The following is a 23,074-nucleotide window of genomic DNA, read 5'->3' as shown; positions in this document are numbered from 1 at the left end:
AATCTTATTCTTTTTTTGAAGACTTAGGTGTATTTCCTTGTTAGTGAATTCATCAACAAACAAATTCAGATGGTAATAGAGAAAGAGGGCTGATCCTGGACCAGTGATGGCGACTGGTGGTATGTGAGTCATGCACAGTGAATATCATGTGTCTGGAACTCTGAGGTCCAGTACAATGGGATCTGGTCCATTCCCCCTTATAAACAGATGTCAGGATACAGGATACAGAAGGATCTTCTTCATGACCTTCGTGCTCATGAATTTAAAAAATATTATTGGAAAAGAATCAAGGGCAGGATGAATAACTCAATGTATAAATGAAGAAGATAAGGAGGTGAAGCGTTGTTTATTACTAAAATATGTATTAAGAAAAATGGATTTTAATTTAAATTGGAATGGATAATATAGGCATGGATGAAAGGTATTATGTCTTGGACCAAAAATAACATAGATTGTGATAGGTTGTAGTTATTACTTTCAATTAGTTGCAACCTTGAAGTCTGTTTTATTAATAAATATTACCATTAATTAATAAAAGCCAAAGTGACAATGTAAATGAATGGTGAAATGTATGGATTGATGGAAAGAATGTCTCAATATTTTTATCATCTTCTCTGCTTTGCACTCTTCAGAATGGATGCACTGAGCTGATTATGAATTTAGCCCTGATCAAGACTTGTGTTGCTGTCATGATATGAAAGATTCCAGTGTGAGTAACAGCCAAGTTTTAGTGTTGTTTGGGTGGTTTGTTTAAGGATATTTACCGTGTTATTGAAAATAAAAAAAGTCAAATAATGTGTATATATATAATGACTATCAATGATAGACTTGAATTGTGAGCCATAAAATTTTTATAATTACTACACATGAATTACTGAATTAATCAACAAATAATGTCGAATTGCATGAAGAGAAAGTGGGCCCTTCCTGGACCAATGATGACAAATACCGGCGTATGAGTCTTGGATGATGAATAATACGTGTCTGGAACTCTGAGGTCCATCCAACACAAAAGAAAGCCAGTTCTTTCTGCTCATGTATTTTCATTCTATTATTATAATTGGATCAATAAAAGAATCAGTGAACAAATATATAACTAAATAAAGATGACCATGTGAAGCATTGTCCAATTATAAAAATAGATGGTGTGGCAAGAAATAATATGTACTGGAAACTCTGAAGTCCAAAGAGAAATAAATGGTACATGATTGTTAAATCTTTGGCTAAGTATGATGTAGACAGTAATAGGTAAATATCTGTGTTCATTTTCTGGGTCAATGGCAAGATTGACATTGTTAGCCTACGTAGGAGAAAAATAAGCATTATTACAAATTACTAATTATGTATGACTGACTAACTGGAAAGAGGAATTGAAGGACCAGTGGAAAGAATGTTACAACCTTTTAAAATCATTTGCTCTGCTCTGTGATCCTCAGAATGAACGCACTTGAGTTGATTCAAGCACGCTTCCATGGTCATGAGCTCTGTGGTTGCATCTGTGTGTTAGGAGTATGCAGACCAATGTGAGTAGTAATCAGTGTTCTTATACCAAATCCAGTAGTTTTTAGAATGGTATTTGCTGCGTTATTTTAGACTTTTAAATGTAATCAAATAAAGGAAGTCTGCCCATGTTAAATATCACATCGATATGAAGCATTTATACTGAGTAATGCATCTATGCAAAAGCTCAGTTGATAAAAGAAATTTGGTCTCTGTGGAAAGGATTATATAGATGGATGTTAGGGATATTCAGAATATAATTCTTATTTTTCTTTTCAGATTTTTGTATATTTCTTTGTTAATACATTAATCAATAAACAAATTTAGATGGGAATAGAGAAAGAGGGCTGATCCCAGACCAGTGATGACCACTGGTGGCATATGAGTCACGCACATGAATACCATGTTTCTAGAACTCGGAGGTCCAACACAAATGGGATCTAGTCCATTCCTCCTTTGTGAAGGGATCCAATGGACAGATATCAGGATATGCAAGGATCTTTTTTCGGGATTTTTGTGTTAGTATTTAAAAAATATTATTGTAAAATAATCAAGGGCAGGATAAATAAATGCATGTATAAACGAACAGAAATGAAGAGAGCGAAGCATTTTTTATTGCTAAAATATGTAATAAAGAAAATGGATTATTAGTATAAGTTAGAATGGATAATATACGGGTCGAGTTTATTATGTCTTGGATTAAAGATGACATCAACTGTGATGGATAATAGTTATTACTGTCAGTCAGTTACACGTTTGAGGTTCATTTTATTGAGAGAAAAATAATATTTCTATAAATTATTATTATTATTATTACTTTGAGACGGAGTTTCACTCTTGTTGCCCAGGTTGGAGTGCAGCGGCACAATCTTGGCTCACTGCACCCTCCGCCTCCTGGGTTCAAGTGATTCCCCTGTCTCAGCCTCCCAAGTAGCTAAGATTACAGGCACCCACCACCACGCCTGGCTAATCTTTGTATTTTTAGTAGAGATGGGGTTTCACCGTGTTGGCCGGGCTGGTCTCGAACTCTTGACCTCAGGTGATCCACCCACCTCAGCCTCCCAAAGTGCTGGGATTACAGGCGTGAGCCACTGCGCCAAAAAGATAATACAAACGAATAGTGGAATATATCAGTCAGTAGAGAGAAATTCTCAATTTTTTATCATCTTCTCTGCTTTATATGAAGATGGATCAGAATGGATGCATCAAGTGGGCTTCTGCTTGATGGAAACCTGTATTGCTGTTGTGTTTGGAAAGAAACGAATGTGAGTAATAGCCAAAATTTTTGTCTTCCTTTGGGTACTTGTCTAAAGGTATTCACAGTATTATTAAAAATTTTAAATTATTATAATTAACCATGGCCCAATGATTAACATAATATAGAAGAGTATGTTTATTAATCAATAATGTGCCACGTAGAGGTGAATGAATGAAAGTGACATTGTCTAATGTGGAAAAGGATTCTGTAGACAGATGCTTGGTATGTCTGGCATCGTGTTCATAGGTTTTTGTGAATCATGTTCTTATTTTACTCTTATAAATTGATTAATGATTTATTCAAAACAAAGGTAGAAATGAATGAAAATTGAGACTAATGATGGCGTGAGCCATATACAATGAGTAAAACATGTCTGGACTTTGATGTCCAATACAAAAGACATATATTCCATATTCTTGATATAAGGCATCCGCTAGGCCCATGTTGGGAATATCCAAGGATCTTGGGCTTGATCTTTGCGTTCATATATTTTCATTCTAGTATTATAATTGGATCAATGAAATAACCAATCAATAAGTAAATAAATTAATGGAGTATTGTTCAAATTAAAAATATGTAGTGAGCAAAAATACACTACTAATATATTATGAAAACACTAAATTCTAATTTGAAATACATTTTACATGACTCTTACCTCCTTAGCTCAGGATGGTGTAGATGGTATAAGTTACAGACACTGTTCATGTTCTGGATAGATGGCGATTTTGAATTTATTCATTCTCTTAAGAGAAAAAAATACTCTAAATGTGTGATTACTGAAATGACTGACTAAAGGTGAAAAGCAAGGATCAATGGAGAGAACGTCTCAGATGTCTGTTCTCCTTCTTCGTTTTAAAATCATCTGTTCTGTCCTGTATTTCTCACACTGGACTCATCTGAGCTGATTTAAGAATTCTCACATGGTTATGACTGTATGACTGAATCTCTATTAAGACCAATGTGAGTAAGAGTCAAAATTTTTGTCATGGCTTCGGTGGTTTGTTTAAGGATGTTCACTATATTATTAAAAAGTGTGAAATATAATCACAAAAGGCCTAATGTAAACATCATAATTTGGGATTAACATGAATCATTATACTGATTAATGCATATATGAAAAACAGAGGATAAATTATAAAATTTAAATACTGATATGTGAATAATGATGGATACCTAACAAATTGGTATGCTTTTGTTGGAGGTTTGTGAATCGTAGGCTTTAAAAAATATTATCAGTGAATTTGTGAATTAATTAATAAACAATGTAGTGAAGAATGAAGAGAAAGCAGGCCTTCCTGGACCAATGATGACAACTGCCGGCGTATGAGTGTTGGGTGATGAATAATACGTGTCTAGAACTCTGAGGTCCAGCATACAAAACACCTCAATAAGCAAGGATCAGTGGAGGAATATCTAGTTTAGAAAAAATCATCTTCCCTTTTTTGTACTCCTTAGAGTGATAATCTCGAGGTGATTTATGCATTCTTCCATGGCCACCAGCCTTATGGCTGCATCTCTGCGTTAGAGCCTAGAGATCAATGTGAGTAATAGTCAAAGTTCTTGGTGTGGTTTAGGTGGTTTAAGGTATTCACTGCATTACTAAAAAGTGTGAAATATAATCACATAACGCCCGCTGTTACAAAAGACAAATATGAATCATTATATTGATTAATACATGTGTGAAAAGCTGAAGATAATTAAAGCAGGAGATACATGGAGATGAGATGATAATATGTACAGATTAAGAATATCAAGGCTGTTCTTGGGGTTTTGTGAATCAAATTTGGGTTTTAATTTATTGTTAGTGAACTAATGATTAAATCAACAGACAATACAGAAATGAATGGAGAAAAGGAGGCCCAATCCTGGATCGATGATGACCACTGGTGGCGTATGAGTCATACATGATGAATATGGGTCTGGAACTCTGAGGTCCTTCACAAAAGAAATCAGGTCTTTTTGTTCATGCATTCTTATGTGATTATTATGATTGGGTCAATGAAAGAATCAGTAAACAAATTTATAAATGAATCAAGGTAAAATGGGGGAAACATTGTCTAATTATAAAAATTTGTAGTGATGCAAGGAATTTTGTTAATATATATAGAAAACACTAAAATCCAAAGAGAAGTAAATGGTACATAATGGTTTATTTTGGCAAAGGATGATATGGACAGTATTAATTAGATAATGTGTTTGTTCTGAGTCAGTAGCAAGTTCAAAATTTTCATTTTAAGGGAAAAGGAAATAAATATCCTCCAAGTAATGATTGCCTGAATTAATGATTAAATGGAAGATGATAAGCAAGGATCAATGGAGGATTTTCTCATTTTTTAGTCATCTGTTTTGCTCTGCACTCCTCAGAATGGATGCTTTAGAGGTGAGTCAATCTCTCATCCCTGCTCACCAGCACATTGGCTGTATCTCGTGTTAGAATATGAAGGCCAATGTGAGTAATAGTCAATGTTCTTGTCTTTACTGGTGTAGCTTTTTAAAAAAGATATTTCCTATATTATTAAAATGTCTTAAATATAACCAGAGACCCAAACATGCCAATTTTACTATCAGATTGATAGACATATTGTACTGATTGGTCAATATATGGACCAAAGAAGATCATTACCACAGAAGATGGTAATGAAGAGATTTAGTCTGCAGAAATGAATCTGTAGATGAATGTTAGGAATCTTTATGAATATTATTCTTGTATTTACTGACTGATGTGTATTTCTTATTAATAAATTAATCAATGGATAAATTTGTATTAGTGCGAAATCAAAGAGATCCTGGACTGATGATGACTACTGGTATGAGTCATGCATAATGAACACCACGTGTCTGGAACTCTGAGTTCCAACACAAATGGGGTGTAATCCATTCCCCATTTCGAAGGGATCTTATGCACTGATGTCAGAATATATGAGGACCTTGTTGATATTTGTGTTCATGAATTTAAAAAATATTATTGTAAATGAATCAAGGGCAGAATAAACAAATTTGTAAATTAATAGAGATGAAGAGGGTGAAGCATTATTTATTACTAAGCTTCATAGTAAGGAAAATGAATATTAATAGAAATGGAATGGGTAATAAATTGATCAAGGATATTATGTCTTGGACTAAGGATGACATAGACTGTAATAGGTAACAGTTCTTGCTCTCATTCAGTTGCAAGTTTTGAAGTTTATTACTTGCAAAATATATAAATATTAGCATAAATTAATAAAAGCCTAAAAGGCAGTGTTAACAAATGGTAGACAACGTGGATCAATGGAGAGAACATCTCAATGTTTTTCTGTGCTTTCTACTCTTCAGAATGGATGCAGCGAGCTGTTTCAACCGTTCGGTTGGGATCAAGATTGTTGTGTCACCTCTGTGTTTGGAAAGAGACCAAGGTGAGTTATGGTCAAAGTTCTTATCTTGGTTTCAGTAATTTGTTTGAAGATATTCTTGGTATTACTATACAATGTATTAAATTACTCAGAGAGGAGAAATAAGTTCAAGAGAAATATTATACAACATAGTGACTATAGTTAATTTTATAAATCATATTCTTGAAAAATGCTAGAGAGTAGATGTTAAGTGTTCTCACCGCAAAATGATAACTCTGAGATTTAATACATATGTCAGTTAGATAGATTTAGTTATTCCACAATGTATATATACTTCAGAACATCATGTTGTGCATGATAAATACAAGCAATTTTATCTGTCAATCAAAAAATTTAAAAGTATTAAGTTAATACACAGTTAACCATGGCTCAGTGATTAATATGATTGAAACAGTATGTTGTTTAATTTATCATGTGCAACATTGAGGTCAATAAATGAAAGAGATCTAGTCTGTGTTGAAGGTGACTCTGTAGATGTTATAGATATTCAAAGACTTGTTGGCTTTGTTTGAACCATGTATTTGTTTTTATTAATGTCAATAATATGATCATTTAATTGATAAAAATGTAGGAACACATGAAGGAGAGGAGACCCAATCATGGACCAGTGATGACAAATGGTGGCATTGGAGTTATGGACGATGAATGATATGTGTCTGAAACTCTGAGGTCCAACACAACACATAATTAGTCTATTCTCTCTGTTGAAATTGACTTACAGAGAAATGTCAGGAATATATAAATAATATCTATGTATTGATTCCATAAATTGATATTTATTATTACCATTGGATCAATGATAGATTCATTAAACTAATATAAATTAATGTATAAAAAACAAGAGGGTCAAGCACGGTCCGTATGTGTGGAGGCAAGAAATATTACTAATCAAAATTTAAAGCACTGACATTCATTTACAAATAAGTGGATAAAAGATATTACTACTTTTGGTAAGAATCATATATAAATTGATAAGGAAGAGTTGACTTTATTGTTCTGGGTTAGTCTCATGATAGAAGTGTTCCTTTGCATAAGATAAATACACACACACACACACACACACACACACACACACACAGAGTGAACAAATAATAAATACCTAAATGACCTAGTAAATGAAATACAGAAAGCAGGAATCAAGAATCAATGGAAATTAGGTCTTAATTTTATTATCATTTGCTCTGCTTCATACCCTTAGAATGGATACGCTCAGGTGATCTAAGCAGTCTTCCATGGCCATGAGCTCTGTGGTTGCCTCTGTATATTAAGAGCACAGAGATTAAAGTGAATAATGGCTGACATTCTTTTCTTGGTTTCAGTATTTCTTTTATCTTAAGATTATTCACTATATTATTAAAAAGCATGAAATATAATGAATGCAATTATAACCCAGTAATAAATATGAGATGTATGAAACATTATATCAATTAATGCATATATAAAAAATAGGATAGCTAATGAAACTGTTATGTTGATGTAAGAATAATTCTATATAGAAATTAGGGATATAAGGACTCTTCTTGAGTTTTTGTGAATAATAATATTATAATTTTATGATTTAATGAATTAATAAATAAACAAATGTAGGTGACAATAGAGCAAAAGGGCCAATCCTAGATCAATGATGACTACTGGTGGCGTATGAGTCATATACGATGAATATGTGTCTGGAACTCTGAGGTCCAATGTGAAAGAGATGTAATTCATTTACTCTGGTTTAAGTGACCCTGTAGCCAGTTGTCGGGAATATACAAGGATCTTGGTTTTGGTCTTTTCGTTCCATGCAGAGAATGTCTTTTTTTTGCCATTTTGTCTGATTTATATTTCTCAGAACGGACCCACTCAAGCTGACTTCAGAATTCCTCCTTGGTCACAAGCTTTTTGATTGCATGTCTGCATTAGGAGCCTAGAGAACAATGTGAGTAATAGCTAAAGTTCTTATCTTGTTTTGCATAGTTTGCTTATGGGCAGTCACTGTATTATTAAAAAGTGTGAAATATAATGAAAGAAGGTGAGCTGTAGCTTAGTAATAAGCATGGGATTAATATGAGGTATTATATTTTTTAGTGTATACATGAAATGCTACAATTATTAACATAAGAGGTATTGAAGTGAGAATGATTTTAAGTACATGTTAGGGATATAAATCTCTTGAATTTTTGTGAATCACAGAGTTTTAAAATTATAATTATTAAATTAATCAATAAAAACTTAGAAATGAATTGAGGAAAAGTGGGCCCTCCTGGATCAATGATAAAACTTGCTGGCATATGAGTCTTGGATAATGGATGATATGTGTGTGGAACTCTGAGGTCCAACACAAAAGAAAAGTGATTTTTTTCATGCACTTTCATTCTATTATTATAATTGGATCAATAAAAGAATCAATGAACAAAAATATAAGTAAATCGAGATAAAATAGATGAGGCATTGTCCAGATATAGAAATATGTGGCAAGGCAAGAAGTACTATTACTATATGTTGAAAACATGAAATTCAGTGAGAAATTAATGGTATGTGACTTTTACCTCTTTGGCTAATGATACACAGTTTAAATTATAGACAGTGTTCATGCTCTGAGTCTGTGGCAAATTTGAAGTTGTTCGTTTTTAGAGAAAATGTAATATCCTCCCAATGCATGTTTGCCTTAATTACTGGCTAAATGGTAGACACAAAGCAGGGAACCATGGCCATAAGGTCTCCAATTTTTTTTTTTTTTTTTTTTTTTTGAGACGGAGTCTCGCTCTTTCACCCAGGCTGGAGTGCAGTGGCGCGATCTCGGCTCACCGCAGGCTCCGCCCCCCAGGGTTCACGCCATTCTCCTGCCTCAGCCTCCCGCGTAGCTGGGACTACAGGCGCCTGCCACCTCGCCCGGCTAAGGTCTCCAATTTTTTATCAACAGTCCTATTTTTTACACCTCAGAATGGGCTCACTTGAGTTGGCTCAAGCACCCCTTCATGCCCTCGGGCTGTACAGTTGCATCTGTGTGTTAGGAGCTTGGAGGCCACCGTAAGTAATAGTCAATGTTCTTGCCTTGAGTGCTCTTTTTAAGGATAGTTACTACAGTATTAAAAATTATACAATATATTAAAGAAGGCCAACTGCAGCCCAGTGACAAATATGAAATTGATATGAAGTAGTATATTGATTAATTCATTTAATTAATTCATTTAAGAAAACTGGAGATATTTAGTAAAGGAGGTACATCGACCTGAGAATGATTCTATACACATATTAGGGACATCAAGGCTTTTTTCAGGTTTTGTGCATTATAGCACTTTAAACATATTATTAGTGAATTGCTGAATTAATCAATAAACAATGTAGAAACAAATGAAGAAAAGATGGGCCATTTCTGGACCAATGATGTTGACTGGTGGTGTACGAGTCAAAGGTGATGAATAGTAAGTGTCTTTGTTATTGGCAAATTCAGAGTCGTTTGTTTTAAGAGAATATGAAATAAATATATTCCAAATAATGATGATTTAAGTGACTAAACGAAAGGTGAAAGGCAAGGATCATTGGAGGAATGTCTGAATTTTTTTTTTTTTTTTTTTTTTTGAGACGGAGCGATCCGTCACCGAGGTTGGAGTGCAGTGGTGCGATCTCGGCTCACTGCGAGCTCCGCCTCCCGGGTTCACGCATTCTCCTGCCTCAGCCTCTCCGAGTAGCTGGGACTACAGGCGCCCGCCACCACGCCCGGCTAATTTTTTTTGTATTTTTAGTAGAGACCACGGTGAAACCCTGTCTCTACTAAAAATACAAAAAAAGAGACAGGGTTTCACCGTGGTCTCGATCTCCTGACCTCGTGATCCGCCCGCCTCGGCCTCCCAAAGTGCTGGGATTACAAGCGTGAGCCACCGTGCCCGGCCTGAGGAATGTCTGAATTTTTAAATCATCTGTTCTGTTTATACTCCTCAGAATGGCCCCATTCCAGCTGATATAAACACTCTGCCATGGCATGCGCGCCATGGTTGGTTCTGTGTGTTAGGAGCACCCAAACCATTGGGAGTATGCATTCATTTCCTCTCTTTACGAGGTCCAGTAAGTTGGTGTCAGTGATATACAAGAATCTTTGTGTTCATGCTTTTTTTTTTTTTTTTTTTTTTTTATATAGAGTCTCTCTCTGTTGCTTGGGCTGGAGTGCAGTGGTGTGATCTTGGCTCACTGCAACCTCTGCCTCCCAGGTTCAAGCAATTCTCCTGCCTCAGCCTCCCGAGTAGCTGGGATTACAGGTGTATGCCACCACGCCTGGCTAATTTTTGTATTTTCAGTACAGATGGGGTTTCACCATGTTGCCCAGGCTGGTCTTGAACTCCTGACCTTGTGATCCACCCACCTTGACCTCCCAAAGTGCTGCGATTACAGGCATAAGCCACTATGCCTGGCTGCGTTCATGGATTCTTAAAAATTATAAGGAATCACTGATAGAGTAGATAAACAAATACATAATGAATAAACATCAAGGTGGAAAAGCGTGCTCATTGTTAAAATATACAGGAGGGAAAAATAGTATTAATATAAATTGGAACAAGTGTATTTTGTCTTAGACTAACGGTGATAACAGGAAGTGAGAAGTAATGGTTTTTGATCTGATTCACTTGTGTATTTCATGTTTGATTTACTAAGAGAAAAAGAAATAAATACTGATGTAAATTTATAAATGCCTGAATGACTATATAAAAGGATGGAGGAATCTGTGGCTCAGTGAAGAGAATATGTAATCATCTCCTGTACTCTGATTTGCATATTCTTCCATGCTCACGAACTCTGTGTTTATATCTATGTGTTAGGAGCATAGAGACCAGCATCAGCAATGGTAAAAATTATCTTCGTTTGAGTGATTCAAAGACGGTCAATCATGCTGATGTTTTATTTCAGATTGATATGCAGTATTATGTTGATTAATGCTATGTGAAAAACTGAATTCATTTAAAGAAAGGGATTTAGGCTCTTTGTGATAGTATAGATGAATGTGAGTGATATTGAAGAGCTTTTTTTTTGTGGTTTATGTGTTTGTCTTTATGAATGAATTACTCAATAAACAAGTGTAGGTAAGAATGAAGAGAAAGAAGGCCAATCCTGGACCATTGATGACAACTGGTGGCTTATGTGGTTGTATATGCTGGTTGTATGTGAAGAATATTACATATCTGAAACTTTGAGGTCCAACACAAATAGAATCTAGTTCATTCCCATGTTTAAAGTGATATAATAGACAGATACTGGAAATATACAAGGAGTTTGTGATTAGTCTTGTGTGTATGAGGTTTAAAAATATTGTAAAGTAGCAATGGCAGAATAAGCAAATAAATGTACAAATGAAATAAAACAAAAATGAAGAGGACAAAGCATCGTTCATTGCTGAAATATACAGTAAGGAATATATTGCTAATGTACATTGGAATGGATAATAAATGGACCACGTGTATAATATTTCTGACTAAAGATGATAGAGACAATAGTAATAATTACTGATAAGTAATAGCCAGTTATTGCCCCAAGTCAATTACAAGTTTGAAGTTTATAAGAAGAAAAATAAATAATATTACCATAAATTAGTAAATACCTAAATGACTAGGTGAATGAAAGAAATTATAGATCAACAGACAGAATATCTCAATCTTTTTATCATTATCTCCACCTAGCACCCTTCAGCACAGATGCAATTAGCTGATTTGAGCACTCTGCAGTGATCAAGTTTCTCATGTTAACTCCATTCAAAAAGAGACCAATGTGAATATAGCCTATGTTCTTGTCTTGGTTTCAGTTATTTGTTTGACAGTATTCATGGTATTATTAAAAAGTATTAATCAATGGTTATTTATGGCCCAATAACAAGTATAATGTGAAATATGATGTTGATTAATCCCTAGTGTTGACATCATTAAATGAACAAGATGGAATGTGTATGGGAAATGGTTGTATTGATAGCTGTTAGCACTATTCTAGATTTTATTTTTGCATTTTTCTGACTCACTGATTTTCAGTGAATTAGTGATTCAGTCTCTGCAAGTGTAAGATTGAATGAAGAAAAAGCTGGCCAATGAGTACGCATAGAACAACGATTACAAATAGTGGTGCAGGAGTCATAAACGATGAGTAATATGTGTGTGGAACTCTGAGCATCAACACAAAACGTATTTGGTCTATTCCTTCTGTTTGGAATAATCCTATAGACAGATGTTTGGGATATATAGAGACCATGTACTTATTTTAGATTCATAGATTTAGATTTATTAATATTAGGGAATTCATGATAGGACCATTGAACAAATATAAGTAAATAGATAAAATTGAAGAGAGTGCAGCATTGTTCAGCTATAAAAGTATATAGTGAGGCAATCAAGATTGTTAATACAAGTAGAGAAAACTGACATCCATTAAGAAAATATTGGATCAAAGATGTTCCCTCTTTCTTTGGCTTAAGATCATATAGACACTAATATTAAGAATCAATTTTTGTTCTGAATCAGTTCCTCTAAGTTTGAGGTTGTCCCTTTTGTTAAGAGAAAAAACATATACTTCATGGAAAATTATGAAGTACCTGAATGATTAAGTAAATGAAATGCAGAAAGCAAGAATTATAAAGGATGAGTCATCTGTTTTTTAATATATCGACTCTGCTTTGTTTTCTTCAGAATGGGTGCACTTGAGCCGATTGAAACATTCCTCCTTGCATCTTTGTTCTATGATTGCATCTATTTGTTAGTAGCATAGAGACCAATGTGAGTAATCATTAAAATTCTTCTCTTGGTTTGAGTGGTTATTTCAAAATACTCAATGACTTACTAAAAAAAGTGCATATTATAATCAAAGATGATGAGTAGTATTCTAGCAATAAATATGGGACTCATGTGAAGCATTGTATTGATAATGCATCTATGAAAAACTGAGGATAGTGAATGAAACAGCTGTATCCATATTAGAATGGTTCACTGTAGGGATTAGGAATCTCTAGGCTCTTATTGGGATTTCATGAACCATGATTTTAAAATTTATGGTCAGTGGATTAATAAATCATTAATAAACAATTAGAAGTGAGTGGAGAGAAAGAGCACCTGTACTGTGGATCGATGATGACTACTGGTGGTGTAGGAGTCATCTACAATGAATACGTCTCTGGAACTCTGAGGTCTGTCACAAAAGAAATCTAGCTCATTTTCTATGTTTGGTACAATCCTTTAGACGGGTATCATGAACATAGAGTGGGTTTGTTTTTGGTCTTTGTGCTCATATATTTTCATTCTATTTTTATTATTGGGTTAATGTGAGAATCAATAAACAAATATAAAAATAAAGATATATTGGGTAAAGTGTTGCTCAATTATAAAAATAGGTGGTGAGACAAGAAATACTATTAACATGTATTGGAAATAGTGAAGTTCAAGGAGAAATAAGTGGTACATGTCTGTCACCTCTTTGGCTAATGATGATATAGAGAGGATAATTATAGTGTTTATATTCTGGGTCAGTGGCAAATTCAGAATTGTTCATCTTTTTAAGAGAAAGTGAAATAAATATACTGTACTCTAAATAATGGTAGCCTAAATGACTAAAGAAATGTGAAAAGCAAGGATCAATGGTGATAATGTCTCAAATTTGTTATCTTCTTTGCACTGTACTCCTCAGAATGGACATCCTTGTTCTGTCTTGAGAATTCCTCTAGGGTCACATGCTCTGTTTGCACCATGCTTAGGAAGGAGCACGGAGACCAACGTGAGTAATGGTCAAAGTCCTTATTGTGGTTTCGGTGGTTTGTTTAAGAGCAATCAATGTATTATTAAAAAGTGTGAAATATAGTCAAAGATGGTCAATGTTATCCCGTTGGTAGACATGGCAGTGACATGAAGTATTATATTGATAATGGATGTATGAAAAACTGAGGATAATTAATGAAACAGATAATATCAATGTTAGGATGATTCTGGATACAGATCAGAAATATCAAGGCTGTTCTTGGAGTTTTTCGAATCATAGGCTTTGAAATTATTATTAGTGAATTAATGAGGCAACCAACAGACAATGTAAAACTGAATAGAAAAAAGGAGGGCCAATCCTGGATCAATGATGACCACCGGTGGCGTATGAGTCATATGTGATGAATACGTGTCTGGAACTCTGAGGTCCTCCACAAAAGATACCTAGTCCATTCCCTCTGTTTTACATAAATCTATAGACTGACGTCAGGAATATAGAATGAAGTTGTTTTGGTTTCATTTTCATTCTAATGCAAGAATCAATAAACATATAAATAAAGAAAAAATGCGTGAGCACTGTACAACTATAAAAATATGTGTTGAGGCAAGAAATACTATTAATGTATGTTGAAATCGGTGAAGTCCAAAGAAATATTGTACATAACTGTTACCTCTTTGGCTTATAGTAATATAGACAGAATAAGTTACAGATAATGTTCAAATTCTTATTCACTTGCAAGATCAAATTGTTCTTTTTCTTAGGAAAAAGTGAAATAAATATTAGTCCACCTAATAAATGCCTAAAGGACAGGCTAAAGGCAAGGTGAAAAGCAAGGATCATTAGTGAGAATGTTTCAGTTTTGTTACCGTCTCTGCTCTGTATTCCTCAGAATAGATGGCTTGTGCTGATGCAAGGATTCCTCCCTGGTGACATGCCGTGTCTGCCTCTTGATTGGGAGCATGCAGACCAACGTGTGTAATCAAGTTCTGGTCTTAGTTTGGGTGGTTGAGTTAGGAGGACTTGGTGTATTATTAAAAAGTCCGCACTGTAATAAAAAATGGCCAGCTGCAGCCCAGTGATAGAAATGGGAGTGATATGAAGCGTTATATTAACAATACATATTTGAAACACTGAGGATAATTAATGAAACGTTTATCAGTGTGAGAATGATTCTATATGCAGATAAAGAATATTAATATTAATGCTGTTCTGAGGCGTTTGTGAACCAAAGGTTTTAAAATTACTATTAGCGAATTAATGAATTAATCATTAGACAAGGTAAAAGTGCACAGAGAAAAATAGGACACACTCTGGATCGATGATGACTACCGGTGGCGTATGAGTCATACATGATGAATACGTGTCTGGAACTCTGAGGTCCATCACAGATAAAAGCTGGCTTATTCTCTGTTTCGAATGGTGTTACAGACAGATTTAAAAAATATAGAATGTTTGTTTTTTCTGTGTGATTATGAATTTTTCTTCTATTTTTATAATTGAATCAATGTGAGAATCAGGAAACATATATGTAATAAATAGAAAATGATTGAAACACTGCTCAATTATAAAAATTTGTGGTAAGGCAAGAAATGCTATTAACATATTAAAATCATGTAATCTAGAAAGAAATAAATGGTATATGATATAGATAGTATAAATTATAGACAATGTTCATATTCTGAGTCAGTGGTAATTTTGAAGTTATTCATTTTATTAAGAGAAAATAAAAGAAATATACTCCAAATAATGATTGCCAAAATGACTAATAACAGGTGAAAATCAAGGATCAATGTTGAGAATGTCTCAATTTTATCTTCTCTGCTTTCTGTCCTTTCAGAATGATGCACTTTTTATGATTTGCGAATTCCTCCATGGTCACGTGCTCTGTTTTTATCATGGTTGGGAGCCTGCAGACCAATGTGAGTAGTAATCAACATTCGCATCTTGGCCCGAATGGTTTGTTTAAGAGGACTCAGGGTATTATCAAAAAGCCTATAATATCAACAGAATGGTCAACTGTATTTAAGTGAGAGATATTGGAGTGATATGAAGCATTATATTGATAATGCATATATGAAAAATTGAGGGTAATGAAACAGATATATTGATGTTAGAATGATTCCATGTACAGATTGGGAATATCAAGGCTCTTCTTGGAGCTCTTTGAATCAGACTCCTTAATGTTGTTATTGGTGAATTGGTAAATTAATCACAAAAATATAGGCATGAATGGAGAAAAGGAAGACCAATCCTGGATCGATGATGACTACTGGTGGCGTATCAGTCATAGACAGTGAATACGTGTCTGGAACTCTGAGGTCCATCACAGTGGAAATGTATACATTCCTTCTGCTTAAAATGATGTTATAGACAGATTTCAGAAATATAGAATGTACTTATTTTTCTTGGTGGTTGTGTATTTTTGTTCTATTTTTATAATTGGATCAATGAAAGTAATCAATAACATATAAATAAAATGGCACATAGTTTAATAATAAAAACATCTGGTGAAGCAGGATATTCTATTAATATAAAAAACAGTGAAGTCGAAAGATAAATAATGGTTTTATTTGTCATCTATTTGGCTAATTACGGTATAGACATTATAAATTATAGACAATATGTGTGTTCTGGGTCAGAGGCAGGGTGAAAAGCCAGGATCAGTAGTAGGAATGTCTCGTATTGTTATCATCTTCTCTGCTCTGTACACCTCAGAAGGGACATGCCTTTGCTGATTTGAGGATTCCTCTGAGGTCGGGAGCTAAGTTTGCACCATGCTTAGAAAGGAGTGTGCAGATCTGTGTGAGTTATATTCAAAGTCTTTATCTTGGTTTGTGCATTTTGTTTAAGAGGATTCTATGAATTATGAAAAGGTGTAAAATATAATTAAAGATGGCCAACTCTATCCCAATAATAGATTTGGTGGTGATATGAAGTATTATATTGATAATGCATGTATGAAAAGCTGAGGATAATTAATAAAACAGGTGTATTCGTGTTAGAATGATTCTGTATACATATTATTTATATGTATACAGCTCTCCATAGGGTTTTGTAAATCATAGGATTTACAATTATTAGTAATGAATTAATGAATTAATCAACTAATGAGGCAGAATTAAATTGAAAAACAGATGATCCATCCTGGATTGATGGTGACTACTGGTGGCATATGAGTCACATATGATGAATACGTATCTGGAACTCTGAGGTCTGTCACAGAAGAGATCTGGCCTATTGCATCAGTTTCAAATGATCCTGTAGACAGAGTTCAGAAATATAGAACATAATTTTTTTGGCATTTGTGTTGATGTATTTTCATTCTATTTTTATAGCTGGTCAATGCAAGGCTCAATAAACACATACATAAATAGATACAGCTGAAAAAGTTGAAGCATTGGCCAGTATAGCAATATATGATAAGGCAAGAAGCACTGTTTTTTTTTTTTTTTTTTTTTTTTTTTGAGATGGAGTCTTGCTCTGTCTCCCAGGCTGGAGTGCAGTGGCATGATCTTGGCTCACTGCAACCTCCACCTCCTGGGTTCAAGTGATTTTCCTGCCCCAGCCTCCCAAGTAGCTGGGATTTCAGGCGCCTGTCACCACACCTGCCAATTTTTTGTATTTTTAGTAGAGATAGGGTTTCACCATGTTGGCCAGGCTGGTCTCGAACTCCTGACCTCAAGTGATCCGCCTACCTCAGCCTTCCAAAGTGTTGGGATTACAAGCGTGAGCCACAGCATCCGGCCAGAAGCACTCCTGATATCTTTTGACACAGCAAAGTCCACAGAGATATAAATGGTATCTTCTGGTGACCTCTGTGGCTACTGATGGTATAGACAGTACAAATTATAGACAACATTCAATTTCTGGGTCAATGGCAATTTCAGAATTATGCATTTCTTTAGATAAAATGAATATACTGCAAATAATTGTTGTCGAAATGACTAATGATTGATAGGTGACAAGAAAGGGTCAGTAGTGACAATATCTCACTTTTGTTATCCTCTTCTCTGCTCTGTATTCCCTAGAATGATTGCACTTTGCTGATTGAAGGATTCCTTCAAGTCCATGTGCTCTACTTGCACCATTTTTAGGATGGAGCCTAGAGACCTATGTAAGTAATAGCAGAAGTCCTCCCCTTGCTTTGGGTGGTTTGTTCAAGAGGGTTCAATGTATTATAAAAAGGTGTATATTATAATCAAAGATGAGCAATTGTATTTAAATAAACATGGGCATGATGTGAGGATTATATTGAAGATGTATACATGAGAAACTGAGGATAATTAATAAAATAAATATTCCTATATGTTAGGAATATCATGGCTATTCTTGTGGTTTTGAAAATCATAGGGCTTAAAATTATGGTTAGTGAATTAACAAATTAGTCAATAGACAAGGTGGAAATGAATAGAAAAATAGAAGATCTGTCCTGGTTCAATGATGACTACTGGCGGCGTATGAGTCTTTTGCGATGAATGCGTGTCTAGAACTCTGAGGTCCATCACAAACAAAATCTAGCCTATTCTGTATGTTTGAAATTATTTTACAGACAGCTGTCAGGAGTATAGAATGTATATGTTTTTGGTATTCATGTTTACATGTTTTGATTCTATTTTTATAATTGATCCATATGAGAATTAGTAAACAAATACAAATAAAGATGAATAAATTCGAGCATTGTCCAATTATAAAACTAAGGGACAAGAAACACAATTAATGTATATGAAACAGTGACATCCACAGAGAAATAAATGGTACATTCCTGTGGCTTCTTTGGCTAATGATGTTATAGACAGAATAAAGTATAGGTAATGTTCAACTTCTGGGTCAGTGACAGTTTCAAAATTATTCATTTTATTTTCAGTAAATGAATTAAATATACTCCGAATAATGATTGCATGAATGACTAATGATAGTTGAAAAGCAAATATCAATATTGAAAATGTCTCAATTTTGTCATTATCTTCTCTGGTCTGTATTCCTCAGAATGAACAACTTGTGCTATGTTAAGGATTCCTCCATGATCACGCGCCCCGTTTGTACACCATGCTTGGGAAGGTGCATGCAGACCAATGTTAGTAATAGTCAAAATTCCTGCGTCGGTTTGTGTGGCTTGCTAAAGAGGACTCAATGTATCATGAAATGGTGTATTATATAGTCAACGATGGTCAACTATGTCCCAGTGATATTTATGAGAGGGATCTGAAATATTTATTGATAATGCATATATGAAAAATGGAGAAGAATTAATGAAACAGATATATCTGTGTTAGAATGATTCTGTATAAAGATAGGGAATATCAAGTCTGTTCTTAGTGTTTTGTGAATCACAGAGTGTAAAATTATTGCCAGTGAATTAATGAATGAATTCAAAGACAACATAGAAATGAATGCAGAAAAAGAGGGTCAACCCTGGATCGATGATGAGCACTGGTGGAGTATGAGTCACATACGATGAATACATGTCTGGAACTCTGAGGTCCATCACAGAAGTCAGTTTCCTCTGTTTCAAGTAACTGTAGACAGATGGCAAGAATATAGAATGAATTTTTTTGTTTATGAGTTTTTTTTATAATTGGTTCAATGAAAGAATAAAACATATATGAATAAATAAAATAAATAAGTTAAGCATTGTCCAATGATAAAAATGTGTGATGAGGAGTATTTAATACTTATTTAAATTGATGAAAGCCAAAAATAAATCTAACATATCTAATCTTTTTGGCCAATAATGAAGAGATAATATAAATTATACACCATTTTCGTGTTCTGGGTTAGTGGCAAGTTCAAAGTTGTTCATACTTCAAATAATGATTGCCTAAATGTTTAATTAAAGATAGGTAAAAAGGAAAGATCAGCAATGAGAAAAATCACATTTTTGTTATTATTTTCTCTGCTCTGCACTCATCAGAATGGACGTACTTGTGATGATTTAAAGATGCCTCCAAGGTCACGTGCTCTGGTTGCACCATGCTTACGAAGGAGCGTACAGACCAATGTAAGTAATGGTCAAAGCTCTTGTCTTGGTTTGAGTGGTTTGTTTAAGAGGATTCAGTGTATTATAAAAACGTATAATACATTATAAAAATGTAATATATTGTAGGAATATATTATATATATTTCTATAATATAATGTAGTATAAAATACATTATAGGAAGACATAATACATTATAAAAGATATAATACATTATAGGAATATAATATATTATGGGAATATCTTATATATAAAATATACATTATAGGAATATAATCTGTATATAATATATTCCAATATATTATAGGAATGAAATCAAAGACGGCCAACTCTTTCCCATTTAGAGGAGTGATATGAAGTACTATATTGAAAATGCATATATGAAAAATGGAGATAATGAATGAAAATATATATCAACATTATAATGATTCTAGGTAGGGATTAGGAATATCAAAGCTCTTGGATTTTTAAAACCAAAGATTTTAAACTTATCAGTGAATTAATGAGTTAATTATTAGACAAAGTAAAAATGCATAGAGAAAAATAGGAAGAATCCTGGTTCAGTGGTGACTACTGATGTCATGTGAGTCATAGAATGAATACGTGTCTGGAACTGTGAGGTCCATCACAAAGTCAGTTTCTTCTGTTTCACACGATTCTATAGGTAGATGTCAGGAATACAGACTCAGTTTGTTTTAGGTCTTTGTGTGTTATGCATTTATATTTTATTTTATAATTGGACCAGTGAGACAATCAATAAGCAAGTATTTGAATAAATAAAGATGAATAAGGTTAAGCGTTGTCCCACTATAAAAATATTTGATGAGGCAGCAAGCACTATTAATATGTACTGCAACGGTGATAGCCAAGGAAAAATGAATGATGCATGCCTATGGCCTCTCTGGCGAGTGATAGTGTAGACAGTATAAACTATAGATAATGTTTAAGGTATGGGTCAGTGGCAAGTTCGAAATCGGTAACTTTCTTAAGAGAAAATGATATATACTTCAAATAATGATTGCCTAAATGACTCATTAGATGAAGGTGAATCATGAGCGAGACTGTCCCATTGTATGCTCTGAACTCCTCTGTGCTTTGTGCTCTGCAGAATGGATGAATTACGCACCTTGAAAAGTTCTTCCATGGTCACCTGAGGCATCTGCGTCATGATTAGGCTCAGGAAGACTAATGTGAGTAATAGTTAACATTTTTTACTTCCTTCTGGTGCCTTTTTAAGAGGATTCATTGTATTATAAAAAGTGAATGACATTATCAAAGATGTCCACCTGCATCCCAGTGAAAGATATGGACATGATATGAAGCATTGTATTGATAATGCATATATAAAAACCTGAGGATAGTTAATTCAGAGGTATATCAATGTTGGAATGATTCAGTATACAAATTAGGAATATTAAAGTTATTCTCAGGATTTTTTTGAACCATAAAGACTTAAAATTGCTATTAGTGAATTAACGAATCAATCAATGGACAGGGTAGAAATGAATAGAGAAAGAGATGAACAATCCTGGATCGATGATGACTGCTGGTGGCGTATGAGTCATATGCGATGAATACGTGTCTAGAACTCTGAGGTCCATCACAGAAGAAATCTAGCTCATTTTCTGTGTTTGATATAATCCTTTAGACAGGCATCAGGAATATTAGATGAGTTTGGTTTTGGTCTTTGTGTTTACATGTTTTAATTCTATTTTTGTAATTGGCCAATATAAAAACCAATAAACAAATGTATAAATAAAGATGAGTAAGGTTAATCATTGTCCAGTTGTAAAAAAAATTTGGTGGGGCAAGAAACACTATTAATATGTATTGAAAATAGTGAAGTCTGAAGAGAAGTACATGTACATGCCTGTCACCTCTTTGGCTATGGTGATATAGACAGGATAATTATAGACAATGTTCAAATTCTTGGTTAATTGGAAGTTTGAAATTGTTCATTTTTTTAAAGAGGAAATGAAATAAGTTTACTCCAAATAATGATAGCTTAGATGACTAACTAATGATAGGTGAAAAGCAAGGATTGATAGTTAAAATGCATCTCTTTTGTTGTTATCTTCTTTGCTCTGTACTTAGAATGGATGTACTTGTTCTGATTTGAGGACTTCTTCATGGTCACGTGTTCTGTTTGCACCATGCTCAGGAAGGAGCATGTGTACCAGTGTGAGTGACAGTCAGATTTCTTGCATTTCTTTGGGTGGTTTATTTAAGAGGACTCAATGTACTGTGAAAAAACATGTAATATAATCAAAGATGGTGAATTTTATCTAGTGAGGGATATCGGAGTCAAAAGAAGTATTATATTGATAATTCACATATGAAAAACAGGATAATTCATGAAACATATTAATGTCGGAATGATTAGGGATATCTTTTTGGGTTTTGTGAGTCATAAGGTTTAAAGTTATTATTAGTAAATTAATGAATTAATCAACAGACAGTGTAGAAAATAACAGAGAAAAGAAGGGCCAATCCTGGATCGATGATGACTACTGGTGGCGTATGATTCATATACAATGAATATGTATCTGAAACTCTGAGGTCCGTCTCAAAAGATATCTAGTCTATTCCCTGTTTCAAATGATCCTGCAGACAGATGGCAAAAAATAGAATGTATATGTGTTTGTTTTTCATGTTTATGAATTTTTATTTTACATTTATGATTGGATCAATGAGAGAATTAATTAATAAATATACAAATAAAGATGAATAAGGGCTGGGCATGGTGGCTCACACCTGTAATCTCAGCACTTTGGGAGGCCAACACGGGTAGATCACTTGAGGACAGGAGATTGAGACCTACCCGGCCAACGTGGCGAAACCCCATCTCTACTAAAAATACAAAAATTAGCCAGGCATGGCGGCATGTGCCTCTAATCCGAGCACTTGGGTGGCTGAGGCACATGGATTGCTTGAACCTGGGATTCAAAAATCTGCTTGAACCTGGGAGGTTGCAGTGAGCCGAGATCACGTCACTGCAGCTTGGGCAACAGAGCAACATTCTGTGTCAAAAAAAAAAAAAAAAAAAAAAGGATAAGATTAAGCATTGTCCAGCTATAAAAAATGTGGAAAGACAAAAAGCACAATTAATACATACTGAAATTGGTAACAACTAAAGAGAAATCTTGCATACCTGTTACCTCTTTGAATGAGACAGACAGTATAAATTTTGACCATATTCAAGTTCTGGGTCAGGGACAAGTCCAAAGTTATTTATTTTCTTTCTTTGT

The 23,074-nt window shown here is 34.2% G+C and overlaps 1 long non-coding RNA gene, 19 other non-coding genes and 3 pseudogenes across 21 annotated transcripts; all 23 read left to right on the top strand.

Moving 5' to 3' along the window:
- Positions 1–96: 96 nt before the first annotated feature.
- LOC116456423 (small nucleolar RNA SNORD113/SNORD114 family) lies at positions 97–171 on the top strand. The gene has a single exon (XR_004244656.1). It is a non-coding gene; the product is annotated as a small nucleolar RNA SNORD113/SNORD114 family (small nucleolar RNA).
- Positions 172–928: 757 nt separating this feature from the next.
- LOC116456418 (small nucleolar RNA SNORD113/SNORD114 family) lies at positions 929–1,003 on the top strand. The gene has a single exon (XR_004244651.1). It is a non-coding gene; the product is annotated as a small nucleolar RNA SNORD113/SNORD114 family (small nucleolar RNA).
- Positions 1,004–1,854: 851 nt separating this feature from the next.
- On the top strand, positions 1,855–1,928 carry LOC116456437 (small nucleolar RNA SNORD113/SNORD114 family). The gene has a single exon (XR_004244667.1). It is a non-coding gene; the product is annotated as a small nucleolar RNA SNORD113/SNORD114 family (small nucleolar RNA).
- Positions 1,929–3,056: 1,128 nt separating this feature from the next.
- On the top strand, positions 3,057–17,240 carry LOC116456282 (uncharacterized). 2 transcript variants are annotated; one of them, XR_004244594.2, is made up of 7 exons: positions 3,057–5,138; positions 6,074–6,153; positions 7,349–7,434; positions 7,982–8,068; positions 12,792–12,878; positions 13,783–13,869; positions 15,689–17,240. It is a non-coding gene; the product is annotated as an uncharacterized LOC116456282 (long non-coding RNA). The 2 variants fall into 2 exon arrangements; XR_009210170.1 differs by having other exon boundaries at positions 3,057–6,153.
- Positions 4,055–4,129, top strand: LOC116456426 (small nucleolar RNA SNORD113/SNORD114 family). Its single transcript, XR_004244659.1, has one exon. It is a non-coding gene; the product is annotated as a small nucleolar RNA SNORD113/SNORD114 family (small nucleolar RNA).
- On the top strand, positions 4,625–4,696 carry LOC116456415 (small nucleolar RNA SNORD113/SNORD114 family). Its single transcript, XR_004244648.1, has one exon. It is a non-coding gene; the product is annotated as a small nucleolar RNA SNORD113/SNORD114 family (small nucleolar RNA).
- LOC116456434 (small nucleolar RNA SNORD113/SNORD114 family) lies at positions 5,546–5,615 on the top strand (annotated as a pseudogene).
- Positions 6,751–6,825, top strand: LOC116456420 (small nucleolar RNA SNORD113/SNORD114 family). Its single transcript, XR_004244653.1, has one exon. It is a non-coding gene; the product is annotated as a small nucleolar RNA SNORD113/SNORD114 family (small nucleolar RNA).
- On the top strand, positions 7,765–7,836 carry LOC116456413 (small nucleolar RNA SNORD113/SNORD114 family). Its single transcript, XR_004244646.1, has one exon. It is a non-coding gene; the product is annotated as a small nucleolar RNA SNORD113/SNORD114 family (small nucleolar RNA).
- On the top strand, positions 8,394–8,468 carry LOC116456431 (small nucleolar RNA SNORD113/SNORD114 family). The gene has a single exon (XR_004244664.1). It is a non-coding gene; the product is annotated as a small nucleolar RNA SNORD113/SNORD114 family (small nucleolar RNA).
- Positions 9,507–9,578, top strand: LOC116456457 (small nucleolar RNA SNORD113/SNORD114 family). The gene has a single exon (XR_004244685.1). It is a non-coding gene; the product is annotated as a small nucleolar RNA SNORD113/SNORD114 family (small nucleolar RNA).
- LOC116456436 (small nucleolar RNA SNORD113/SNORD114 family) lies at positions 11,234–11,322 on the top strand (annotated as a pseudogene).
- On the top strand, positions 12,208–12,282 carry LOC116456451 (small nucleolar RNA SNORD113/SNORD114 family). The gene has a single exon (XR_004244679.1). It is a non-coding gene; the product is annotated as a small nucleolar RNA SNORD113/SNORD114 family (small nucleolar RNA).
- On the top strand, positions 13,220–13,291 carry LOC116456430 (small nucleolar RNA SNORD113/SNORD114 family). Its single transcript, XR_004244663.1, has one exon. It is a non-coding gene; the product is annotated as a small nucleolar RNA SNORD113/SNORD114 family (small nucleolar RNA).
- On the top strand, positions 14,211–14,282 carry LOC116456417 (small nucleolar RNA SNORD113/SNORD114 family). Its single transcript, XR_004244650.1, has one exon. It is a non-coding gene; the product is annotated as a small nucleolar RNA SNORD113/SNORD114 family (small nucleolar RNA).
- On the top strand, positions 15,163–15,234 carry LOC116456412 (small nucleolar RNA SNORD113/SNORD114 family). The gene has a single exon (XR_004244645.1). It is a non-coding gene; the product is annotated as a small nucleolar RNA SNORD113/SNORD114 family (small nucleolar RNA).
- Positions 16,104–16,175, top strand: LOC116456422 (small nucleolar RNA SNORD113/SNORD114 family). Its single transcript, XR_004244655.1, has one exon. It is a non-coding gene; the product is annotated as a small nucleolar RNA SNORD113/SNORD114 family (small nucleolar RNA).
- On the top strand, positions 16,997–17,068 carry LOC116456428 (small nucleolar RNA SNORD113/SNORD114 family). The gene has a single exon (XR_004244661.1). It is a non-coding gene; the product is annotated as a small nucleolar RNA SNORD113/SNORD114 family (small nucleolar RNA).
- Positions 17,241–18,281: 1,041 nt separating the features above from the next.
- Positions 18,282–18,353, top strand: LOC116456433 (small nucleolar RNA SNORD113/SNORD114 family). The gene has a single exon (XR_004244666.1). It is a non-coding gene; the product is annotated as a small nucleolar RNA SNORD113/SNORD114 family (small nucleolar RNA).
- A 911-nt stretch (positions 18,354–19,264) lies between these two features.
- LOC116456416 (small nucleolar RNA SNORD113/SNORD114 family) lies at positions 19,265–19,336 on the top strand. The gene has a single exon (XR_004244649.1). It is a non-coding gene; the product is annotated as a small nucleolar RNA SNORD113/SNORD114 family (small nucleolar RNA).
- Positions 19,337–20,382: 1,046 nt separating this feature from the next.
- Positions 20,383–20,452, top strand: LOC116456448 (small nucleolar RNA SNORD113/SNORD114 family; annotated as a pseudogene).
- A 903-nt stretch (positions 20,453–21,355) lies between these two features.
- LOC116456419 (small nucleolar RNA SNORD113/SNORD114 family) lies at positions 21,356–21,427 on the top strand. The gene has a single exon (XR_004244652.1). It is a non-coding gene; the product is annotated as a small nucleolar RNA SNORD113/SNORD114 family (small nucleolar RNA).
- Positions 21,428–22,319: 892 nt separating this feature from the next.
- LOC116456421 (small nucleolar RNA SNORD113/SNORD114 family) lies at positions 22,320–22,391 on the top strand. Its single transcript, XR_004244654.1, has one exon. It is a non-coding gene; the product is annotated as a small nucleolar RNA SNORD113/SNORD114 family (small nucleolar RNA).
- The last annotated feature ends 683 nt before the right edge of the window (positions 22,392–23,074 follow it).

Source organism: Hylobates moloch, unplaced genomic scaffold (genome assembly GCF_009828535.3).
Source record: "Hylobates moloch isolate HMO894 unplaced genomic scaffold, HMol_V3 SCAFFOLD_16, whole genome shotgun sequence".
Taxonomy (NCBI): domain Eukaryota; kingdom Metazoa; phylum Chordata; class Mammalia; order Primates; family Hylobatidae; genus Hylobates; species Hylobates moloch.
The sequence above is the reverse complement of the archived record's forward strand: the minus strand, read 5'-3'. Positions and strand labels throughout refer to the sequence as shown.